We start from the raw sequence: 12,187 nt of genomic DNA, 5'->3' as shown, positions 1-12,187 counted from the left end.
AAAATAATTTTTAAAGATATTTTAGAGTGTTTAAAATGTTAAGAAAATGTTGTTCTTTTTTATCTGGTTTTAAGAGTTATATTTTATCAAAGAATTTAAAAAATATATAACTATTTTTGTTTTTAAGTTTAAATGTATTAGTAAGAACTTTATTTTTTGTTTTATTAGGTCGTCTTTGTTAAATTTATTTTATTTTTGAACAAAGAAGTAGACTTTTGGTGTTTTTTTTATGGTCATGTTTATAAAAAGATCAAACATATAAAAAAGTTCTACTGTATTGTTAACTTTTAAAGATTTTTATGTTGAGGGGGTGAAAGTCTCAATCAAAAATTCCTTCTTGTGTTATTTTTATTAATTTTGGATGTTGTTTGTTACTTCTGAAAACTAATTTAGTGTCTTATAATAAAAGTTACTGTTTAAAGCAGTTTTTTTTAATTGCTTTAAAAGTATCTTTACATTTTAAGTCAACTTTGATATCTACAAAAATTTATTATTGATGTTTTTTTTTTTTTAATTTTGCCAAACTACAGCTGCTTAAATTTTGTTTATTTAAAAGTTCATTGACTTCTAAATGCTCAACTTTGATTGATTTTCATAATTATGTAGAACAAAAAAATTTCCAACTAATTTATAGTTAAAAAATTCTTTTAAAATAAAAGCTTAGTTTTTATTTTTTTTCTAAAGCTGGATGATAGTAAATTGTTTACAACATGTAATTTTGTTTTTTCTACCTAAGAAAAAATACTATAAAAAAAGAATTTAAACATACTATATGAACAAAAATGTTATGTAGTAAATTGAAAATTTTTTGGGTTTTAGAAACATGTACTCATTTTAGTTTGTTTGGAAAAAAGAATTCTAGTCTTAATTTTTGTACAATCATACTTATTTTGATCTTGAGTTTAAATTATGTTTATTCCTACAATTTTTTTCTTAATTTATGATATGTTTTAATTTTACAAGCTGTATGATCATAACAATATTTAGTAGCTGATAACAAATTTGCTTCATTTGAATACATTTATTAATCCTATGTGTATTGGAATACTTTTAAATAAATTTAGTTTATTATTTAAAAATCGTATATAAAGTCATGAAAAACTTTTTCAATGTATTTTTTTGTTTATGTTTCATGTAAAATGTATTCAATTTAGTATGTTCAAGACATTTTTGTTTAAAAGCTAAAAATTGTTTATTTCTTTATTAGATTTTTCTTTATAAAACTATTATGAGTTTCATCTTAATGTTTTAAACTAGGATATTTTTTACTTTACCATGCCAATCCCATACAAAAAGACACGCGTCGCCATTGTTTTTAATAGAACGAAACAGTTGTTTTCAAACTAAGAGAATTTGATATAAACTGTTTTTTTTTCATAAGTATCCTGTTTTATGTTTAATTTTTTTTCATTTAAAAATCAAGCTGTATTTTAATTTTGCACTTCAGTAGTTTATACACAACAAATTTTTTCACCAATAACAACTTTAAATTCTTTTTTACTTACTTTGATTAAGTTTGATAATAAAATTACAGTTTAACAATTTTTGATTTTTAAACTTGTTGGTTTAATGAAGCTTTTTAAATTTTGTACCTTAAAAAAATTGTTCTATAGTTTATATTTTATTTAGAAGTATGAAAAAAAGCATAAAATTTTAAAAGCTGTAATGTACATGTTTTTCATTTATATGATAAACAAAACACGTTACAAAACTTGGCAAAAAATTAAAATTCTGCTTTTATTAGGTTTTTTTTGGCTATCTAAATGATAGTCTGTAGAAGTTTTTTTTGGAACTGAATTTTTCAAATGTTGAACTGTTTATTTTTTTTCTGTTAATACAAACATCTATAACATTCTTTATCTCTGTGTTTACTAAGCTTCTTTCTTTTTATAACATTGTTTCAAACTATTGACATATTTGTAATACTTGAACAAAAATTATTTAGGCTCAAAACAATTTTTTTAAATTATTGCCATTTTTTACATCCAAAATATTTCATATCAAATTTCACTTAATTAACTAGAATAATTCTAAATGATTTCATCTGCATCTTAAATTTGTAGTTTTTAATTAAGCTAAGCAATAAGTTTTAATTATTTTGCTAAGACTTTTGAGCTTAATTTGATATTTTTGATATTAAAATTATGCAATAAAACCTCGTAAAACTGTTAGTAGAAATTTCTACGTGTCTATTTGTGTTGTGTTAAAAAAAAAAAACTCAAAAATAAACATATTTTTCAAATTGTTAATAAACATGTTTAACAAATCGTTTACTAAAATAATAAAAAATAATCACTTTATTTGCAATAAGTTTTTTATATTTCACTTTACTTTAAAGTTAAATATGCCATGTAATGGAAAGAATTAAACAATTTTAGCTTTCTTTTTATTAAATCACTGCTTAACACGTCAAAACTGTTTTATAATTTTTTTTTGTTTCCTAAAATCAGTAATTTAAATGTAGATAGAACTTCTATTCTAGTATTTTATTTAAGCTCTTTTTGACTACTTTCTCCTTACTCAATTTACTCTAGCAATTTTTGCTTTCTTCAAGCATGACGAGCTTATAGTACTCGAATTATGGCATCTCTGCCCCTAAGGGATCTTCAGGCCTGTAAAATCAAATAAAAATAAGACGATGGATAACTAAAAATATACAATAATGCAAAAAATTATAATTAAATTCAAATTATAGTAAAAAATATATAGTGTTATTACTATTTATAATATAAAAAACAACTAATTTTCAAATCGTTTACTTAATTTCGATGCTTTATGCATCTCCTCAGAACAAATAAAGAACAAAGTAAGACTTTTAAAGAATAAAACAAAAAAACACATTGTGACGTTTCAACTAAAATTGAATAATTTTAGTTAGCCTATTTTAAAAACAACTTATGTAAAACTTAACTTATCTTTGCTTTGTTTGTTCTTGTTTTTGGATTTATTTTGTTGTTATTTTTTTGTTATTATGTAGTGGTTTTTGTTCTTTTGAAATACATATTTTGATTATGTAGGCATGGTTGCTGCCTTTCTTTTCTTTTATTTAATGATAAATCTTTTTTAATTTTTTCAAACTCGTATTTTTCCAAGCAACATAAATGGTATGTTTTATTGTTTTTCGGTTTTGTTTTGGTTCTGCAGAGTATTTCCCATTTTAAATTACAGTCTTTTTTTGCGTCTTTTAATTCCCAAATATAGTTCGATAGTTCGGTATTGTGTCTTTTTAATTTGTTGGTAAAACTTGCTTTATGGTTGCTATATCTGTTTTTAAATGTTGTACTGGTGGAACCTTCGTAAATTTTTGTTATATCATCTGTTTTTATAGTTGCTTGGTAGATTATATTTTTTGATAGGCAATTATTGTTTAACGGGCATTTTTCTTTCCTGCAGTTGCAGGTTTTTTCTTGTTGTTTGAAGTTTAGGTTGTTTAATAGTTTGTTATTGTGTTTAAGAATTTTTGTTTTAAAATTTTCCATACAGCTATAAGAAATTTTGAGTGTGTTCCTGTTAAAGATTTTGTGATATGGGTAGTTTGTGTCAAAGTGTTTATTTACCAGGTTTAAGAATTCTTTGCCTACTTTAGTTGCTACAGTTAGGGAAAAAGGTGGGTTAAAATAAATAATTTTTCTTTTTCTTTGCTTTTTGTTGTTTTTTCACTTGCTTTTTGGTACGTTAGGTTGAATTTGTAGTTGGCGGATTTTAGTGCTGATTGATAACTGTGTTTTATACGGTTAAATGATTCTTTGTTACTTGATAAATTGTTTAGCCTTTGTTAATAGTTATAGGTAATTGTATTAATATTTGATTAGGGTGGTTTGATTTGTTGTTTACGTAAATGATGTCCGAGTTTGGTTTTCTGAATGGGATGTATGTTTTGTTGGGTAAGTTTAGTTCGATATCTAAAAAATCTGTTTTAATTAGGCCTGCATCCACTGTTATTTCAAATCCCCATTTGTTAAATATTTTGTGTAATTTTTTTGTGGTATTTTCTATCGTTCTCGGCGATTTAGATTGGATGACCGCAAGGCCATCGTCTCTATATATGCCGAATTCTTTTTCGTTAAATATATTAGTTTTTTTATTTCGCTTAGCATGAAAAGTCCTACCATGTTGCACACTTCGGCTCCATTGTAGGATCCCATGCTAACGTTAAATAGGTCAGAGGTGTTTATTTTTTTCCATGTTTTGTTTTCGTGAAAGATTGTAGATTTGCAGGAATGTAGTATTAAGTTTTGATCGTTGTTTGTGATTGGTGTGAATTTTTCAGCAAATTTTAGTGAATTAATTAAAGTTGTTTTTGTTATAGATGGGTAAAATTTAGTGATATCGAATTTTATGAATCGGGTTTTAGGGGTTATTTTTAACTTATTGAACCAGTTAATAACGCTGTAAGTGTTTTTCCATTGATTTAGTTTTGAGCCTATTATTGTTCTTTAATTTATTGTGTCTAGTTTAGCTTTCGTGAATTTGTTAAAATGGGATTTGGAGGGGTTCAAAACTTTGCAGTTTAGTTTGTTTGGAAAATCTTTTTTGTGGTCTTTGATTGTAATGAATGCAGGTTTTTGTTCTATTTTTTTAATTTTGCCTTTTATATTGTATTTGATGATGAATTTATAGGTTTCTTCATTTAGTTTTTAATTATTCCTGGGTCTGATTATTTGTAGTCTGATGTGATATTTTCTTTCAAAAGTTTATTGTATGTAAGTCTATTTTGTAAATGTTAGTTGATTTGTCAGAAAAAATAAATAATTTGTCAGTGGATGTTATATTTTTGATGTCTTTTTTAATGGTGTTTAATAAACTGTTGTTGTATTTTTAAATTTAATGTTAATTATTAACTTGTACAAAGCGTTTTCAAAAGCAGCTAACCTTGCGTCCGGTGGTGGTGTGTTTCTTGTAGGAAAAACATTTCTTTAATGGTTTTTTTCTTCCTCTTGGTGCTTCTGTGTTATTACTAGATTCTGTGTTCTTCAGTGTTATTACTAGATAATTAAATAACAAAATTTAAAACAATAATAATAAAAAAAAAATTAAATAGTATTTATACTTACAATAGCTGATTTGTTCTATACAGATTTAGATTTAGCTTATAACAACACTAAACAAAATGGCGTTTAACAAATAAGGGTACAAGCAATAACTAAAATAACTGATAAAAGAATTAAATAAATTAAGTTTTCAAATAAAATTTCCTAGAGTGCAAGCAGGAGAAGAGCACTTGTCTTTTGTTTAAAATTTGTTTCTTGTTAGCAAGTGCAATTTATTTTTTTTCCAGGTTGCAAATTTGCAAAAAAATTAATGATTTTTAAATGTCTAAGTTTGATTGTAATTTAAATTTGTTTTTTTGCTTATATGTACCATTCTTTAAGGCTAGCTTGTGTACTAAGTCTAGTCTTTAGTCACTCTGGCTTATTTTGTGACTCAAAGAGTGGTTAACATCTAATAGTGTCAAACTTATCTGTTGAATTCTTTATACTAAAACTCTTGTTGACCAAAATTGATTTAAAGTCTCTTGAAAATTTTTTGCTAGTATAGTAACTTCTTCAGGCTAGTTTTGAAAACTTCTTTTTTTATGACATAAATCAGTTTTCAAATTTTTACAAATATTTTCTATTTTTATTGACCATATAATATTTGGTATTCTTATTTAAAATTAGAAGATTAATGATTAAACTTTTACTTGGTCACTGAGAAAGAGTTTTTGCTTTATTCTACTGATTATTGTTAGCCTTGATAATAACAGGTTTTACAGGGTTGCCTAAAAACTTGGAAAACTGGAATATGACAACTTAGGCTAAAAAACCTGGAATAACCTGAAATTTTGAACAAAAATTACTACAAAACCTGAAATGTTAAACAATTTTTACATGTTAAACAGAAAAAGTTTGTTTGACACAAAAAATGTACCATATAGATTAAACTTTTGTTATCATCAAAAGTTTTTTCACCATCAACATTATTTTGCATTATCATAAAAAAAACTTTGTAGCTTTTTAAAGTTTTCATACTATTTAACACAGTTTTTTACCTTCCTAACTTTAGAATAAAATACACCCAAAAATATGTATTTTTAAAAACCTGGAGGTAATTTTGAAAACCTGGAGAAAATTTGCCAAAAACATTTGGCAACACTGTTTTTAGCACTTTAAATTTTTTTTTACCACAAACATGACAATGTTTCAAGTAGTTATATCTTTCAAAATTAACTTAGTTTCAAAGTATTTTTTAATTTTTACAGTTAGACTTTGTAAAACTAGGAGAACTGAGGTCAACTTAGTTTAATTTAGACTCAGTATAAAAAAATTAGTCTGACTGAGGCTAGTATTAATTATCTTTGTAACTTTAGCTTGATTTAATATATTTTTGAAATATCTAGCCTTTTTTAACTTTAAATGTTTATTTCTCATCTGTTTGAAGCGAGTTATTTTGTTATTACTTAGCTTTTTAGGTATCAAGCATCATTAACAGTATTTTTTAACTAATTAATGTTAATGGAAAGTTGTATTTTAAACCAAACATTTCAAGTTTTGTGTGTAACATATTAACAAAATTAAATTTAAAAAGTTACAATTTTAACTTACTCAAATATTGTTTGAAATCAATTTTTTCTGATAATTAAACTATTTATACAATTTTAAATGTCCTTGAAATTTACTAAAATAGGCCATGAAATAAATTAAGGAGAAGTAGGTTTGAAGAATAAATACAGTATTGTTATCATTAGTTTTAGTTTGAACTTTATTGAAAAGCTCTAGCTGGATGATCCAAGTTTATTTTAATTCCCTAGCTCTAGCATATTTCCAGCTAGATTAGTAATTTTTCTGAACTTCAAGCTACTTTTTATGACTTTTTTTCTTAGCCAATATAAAATTTACTTTAAATGTCAAATAATTTAGTATTTAAAAATGTTTTTTATTTGTAGATATTCTGTTAGTCATATTACTTTTTGTTATCTAATTTCAGAGTAAAAAATTCATGATGATTACAAAAGAATTTTTTGCTTTACAGTTAGATACTATTATATAATTTTTTTATGTATATTTTTGTTTATGAAAAATACTTAATATTTTATAGTTTAAAAGTCTCATTTTTCATAAAATTTTTTGTTTTAGAGTTTAAATTTTAACTGTAAAGTTTTTTTTATCATTTTTTAGCTTATAATAACTTTGATTAAAGTTGGGTATGCAACTCAATGACCAATAGGTCTTTTTGTGTATCCAGGTCCTTCAACCAAAAAAAAAGTTTAGCAATTTTGTTCAATAAACCTCATTGAGACCTAAATTATTATTAAGCATTAACTTTAAAATATAAAATTTAGGCTTGATCAGTTTGTGCTAGCAATAAGACCCACACAGACAGTTCCTGATTAACAAACATATATAGCTGTGATAATTTTTAATGTTTTTTTCTGTTACTTTTTGGTGTCATTTTTTAAGTTGTTTGTTCATGGCAATACCTTTGTTAAACTAAAAAACATTAAGTTAACTTAACTAAGTATTTAAATTTACCATTCAATAAAAAGTATTAAGTCTACTGATTATTAATTGGGGTAGTGGCAGTGTATAAAGTTGATCTAGTTAGTAATTTAGACCTGGGTGATACAAGTAAAATATTTTTGTAAAAATTTGATTATCAATATTAAAAGTTTATAGGTTAAACTGGTAAACTCAAAGTGAGCATGTAAAAATTAATTGGGTGTTACCAGATTATTAGTAAAAAAAAATTCTTAAAAGTCTACATATTTTTAAACACTAGCAATGCAAATTGGGGTGCACAGAATTTTAATTTTTTGATTTAGGATTTACGGATTCAAAGTAGCATGCCGACCACTGTTTTAGAGCTTAAACGTTTTTAAGAATTTATATTGTTTGAACTTTCATGTAACCATATAGCAAAAACCCTGAGGTAGAGTTTCCTGAAATAATAGTTCTCAACTTCATTTGCGGAAAATTTGTTTAGACTCAGAAAGGCATACTTTTTTTTTGTTTAGGAGATAGGTAAAATCTTTATGTCTAATCTTATTTTTAACATAAATATCTAAATTACCAGATACTTTCACCTTTTGTTTAAACTCAAAGTAAATTTTGAGATATAAGTGATCAAAACTAAAGAGTTTAATAGGTTGTTTATTAGATGCTCAAACTAAAAAGACTATTTCACTAAAAATCTACCTCCTTTTTTATTTTTTTGGGATAAATACCTCAAATGTTTCTTGCAGGATTTAAAAAAATCTATTGTAAAGAACTGCAAAATTTTAACTATAATTTTTTTTTTAAATAAACAAATTTTTTTTTTCATTTTTTGTTCATAAAATATTTATTTTAATATTTTTATCTTTAAAACTTGTTACTACAGTATCGCAACAAACATTAACTGAAAATTTTAGGTATTTATCTCTGAAAATTTAGAAAGAGATATTTTTAGTGGTTTTTATTTTTTAACAACTAAGTTTTCTCCTCCTACAAGGACCCTTATGTACAGGGTTCCCACTTCCCTTATAAACTTGCAATTTTCTGAAATATCCCTATAAATTCCTTTAAAAATTGAGAAGTATGTGAAAATTCTTATAAAGTATGTTTTTTTTGCTTGGTGATCAAAATTTTAGTCAAAACAGTGACTCTGCAAGGTAAAAAAACACAAAAAAATTAACTTTTTCATTTCTTTTTTAAAATACTTAACAAAATCATTATTTTTTCAACAAAATTGAAATCTTTGCAATCTCAGCACAACACCATGACTCTATGATGCCACCTTAAAACTTACTCTTTTTATATTAAAAACGATGTATCTAAAGTTTGCTTATTTAACTAAAATTAGAGATCAAAAACCATTGACTTTAAATTCCTTATTAAGACTGTGCTTATAAACAGTTAAAGGCATACTTTTCTTTATATACCTTAGAAATATGTTCATAGCATTTTAAATTCACTAATTTGTATTTTAAATTTATTGTTTTTTTTTGATAATTTGCCAATAAATTTACTATATTTTGTCAATTTCCCTGTAATTAATATTTTTGATATTTTAGCGAGAAACCCTGATTGTACTGTCAGAGATATCAAATTTTGTTATAAATAATCAGTTGTGTTTGTAAAGCAACCTTTGTCTGATGCAACAATTTATTTGAGGTAGCTGTCAAATTTGAACTAGCGTATAAAATTGCACTAAAGCACAAAATTGCAACAATATTTTTGAACAATAATATTTGAAGATACTTTTGCACGAGGGGATAAATTGCACAAAGGGTCACTTTTGCACAAAGAAAATTTTGCATGGAGACATTTTTACACTGATTGAATTTTTATTAGTTTGTTTTTTATTTATTAGTTTTAATTTAGTGTTTTTTTTATTTTTTATTACTGTTACCCCTAACCCTTACCCTTGGTTAGTAAATTATTATTATTTTTTAAATTTATTTTTTATTTTTTGTGCTATTTTATTTATTCTATTTTTTACTATCACTGTTACCCATAACCCTTACTCTTGGTTGGTAGCTTTTGTTCTTTTAATCAATTTTTTTTTATTATAACTTTTTTTTTTTCTTATTATTAGTTTTTTTACTATCACTATTACCCCTAACCCTTGAGTCATATTTTTTTTCTATTTTTTAATCTTTTCTTTATCTGTTTTATTTATTTTTTACTCTTGTTCAAAAATCTAGACTGTTCAAAATTGACCCTTGGTGCAGGAGGGATCAGTTTTGCACGGGAGAAAATAAAAATAGTAAAAATTAAGCAAGAAAAAACATAAAAAGAATAGTTAAAAAAAGTATGATTATTAAAAAGAAAAAAAAAAGTTACCCACCAAGGGTAAGAGGTACCAGTGATATAAGAAAAAAAGAAAAAAAAAAACAAAAAATAACAAACCAGAAAAAAAAAAGAATAAACTTAAAAAAAGTATCAACTTAGGGTGAGGGTTAGTGGTATCAGTAATATAAAAAATACAGAAAATTGCACAAAAAAAATTGCACTAAGACGATTTTGCACAAGTTGCATTTTTGCACAAAAGCAAAAAATATGAACAAAAAAAAAGTAATAAGTTTTAAAAAAAGGTACTGATTAAGGGTAAAGGTTAGGGGTAACTGTGATAGTATAAATGAAATTAAAATTAAAAAAAAAAGATATATAAAAAAAAGAAGGTACCAACCAAAGGTTAGGGGTAACAATGGTATTAAAAAAAAATAAATAAATAAAAAAAAAATAACAAAAAAATAACTAAAACAATTTAAAAATGAATAAAATAAAGTTTAACCTGTGCAATTTTATCCCCTTGTGCAAAAGTATCTTTGTGCACTTTTGTCTCCTCATGCAATTTAGACAGCTACACAAAAAATACAAATAGTATTAATAAAAATATTAGTCGAAAAAACAAAACAAGAAAATGATAATGAAAAATAGTGAATAAAAAAACAAAAAAAAAAATCTAAACCAAGGTTAAGGGTAAGGGGTAATAGCGATAATAATAAAAACAAAACATTAAAATTATTAAAAAAAAAATTGTTTTTTTTACCTTGCAAAAGTGATCACTTGTGCAAAAGTGTCTTTATACATTTTGACCATTCGTGCATATTAGACTTCTACCCAGTTTTGATAGTGATTAAAGTCTCAAATAGTTTTTATAATTTTTAAAAAATTATGTTTTGACCTTTGTTATTAATGTTGTGTTTTAGGTTTTCAAGCTTGATTAAAAGTAACTTTTTTCAAACTTTGGCTTGGATTTTTAAAATTAATTTTTCTATAAAATAAGGTCAACTCAGGCTAGTTTTTGCCTTTAAAATAGGCAACCCTGTTTTGAATACATATATTTTTTTATGTTAAAACTTTAGAAAAAGAACAAAAATGAAAACATGTTTCATTACAATTCGTTTAATAAACAATTTTGATCAGTTTATGCATTTTCTCTTACCTTATATATTTTATTACTAAATTACTATTTGTAACTTAGCTACTACTGTCAATTTTCTAAAAGCAGCTACTTGTGTTTAAGCGCAGTAAGCTCAAAAACCTATAATTTGTTGTTTGCTATGTTTTACATTATTGATAATAGTTTGTAATATTTCTATTTTAGAACAAGTTAAAGCTTTAAAGTTTAAGTTGCTATTAGTAGTCCTTTAAAAACTATTTATAAGGCTTAGATATCTTAATTATTCTATTGATCTATTAGAATACTACTCCCTCCTACATGTAGTTAATACTGTCCTTAGCATATATTTTTCATTATATGATATAATTTATATAAAATACACCTAAAGGCAGCTAAAAATCAAAATTTATTCTATAAAAGTAAACTTAATAACTATGTTTACAAAAATACAGTATTATTAACTTACAAGCTATGGTAAAAGTAAGTAAGTTAAAGAAGAGAATGAACAATAGTTTAATATAAATGCTCTCTAATACCATCTAGCGGACATTTTTTAAAAATTTTTTATGTGCAAAGTTTTAATAGTATCTAGGTTGATGCTTGCTAAATATTTTTAATAAATTTAAACCTATAAAAAAATTTGCTAAATATTTAATCTTAAGTAATACACATCTAAGAAAAATTTTTATTTTTAAATAATTTTATTTTAAATTCATAAAAGTAACATACTTAAAAAAAAGTAGTTTTGTTTTGCGAGGTATAACAAAACAACAAAATCTTTATACTAATTTAAAATTTATTAGTTTACACCTCTCAATGTATATTAGCTGTTTTCTGGAATTAATGGAAACTTTTCAATTACTAAATAAGTTATTTAGTGGTATAAATTGAATGGGAACGGGTCTAAATTACACAAAGACAAAATAGAATTGCGCAAGAACAAAATTGCTCGAGTGTAAAAAATTACATGAAGCCGAATTTGCACGAGTTGCATTTTGACATTAAGTAACAAATATATAAAAAGAAAAAAATAAAGGTAGTGATAGTAAAAATATTAAAGAAAATTATTCAAAGAAAATTAATAATTGAAAAAAAAGCTACCAACCGAAGGTAAGAATTAGGGGTAACAGTGATAGCAAAAATATAAATATTAAAAAATTTAGCTAAAAAATATAAATTTTAAAAAAATACTGACCGAGGTTAAGGGTTATGGGTAACAGTAATAGTAAAAAAAAAACTTAAAATTAGAAAAAAAAATAGTATCATTAAATTTAACCTGTGCAAAAATGTCTCTGTATAAAAGTGCCTTGTGCAAAAGTGA

This window comes from Thalia democratica, chromosome 8, assembly GCF_965202585.1.
Source record: "Thalia democratica chromosome 8, ktThaDemo2.hap1.1, whole genome shotgun sequence".
Taxonomy (NCBI): Eukaryota; Metazoa; Chordata; class Thaliacea; order Salpida; family Salpidae; genus Thalia; species Thalia democratica.
Note: the sequence above shows the minus strand (reverse complement) of the source record.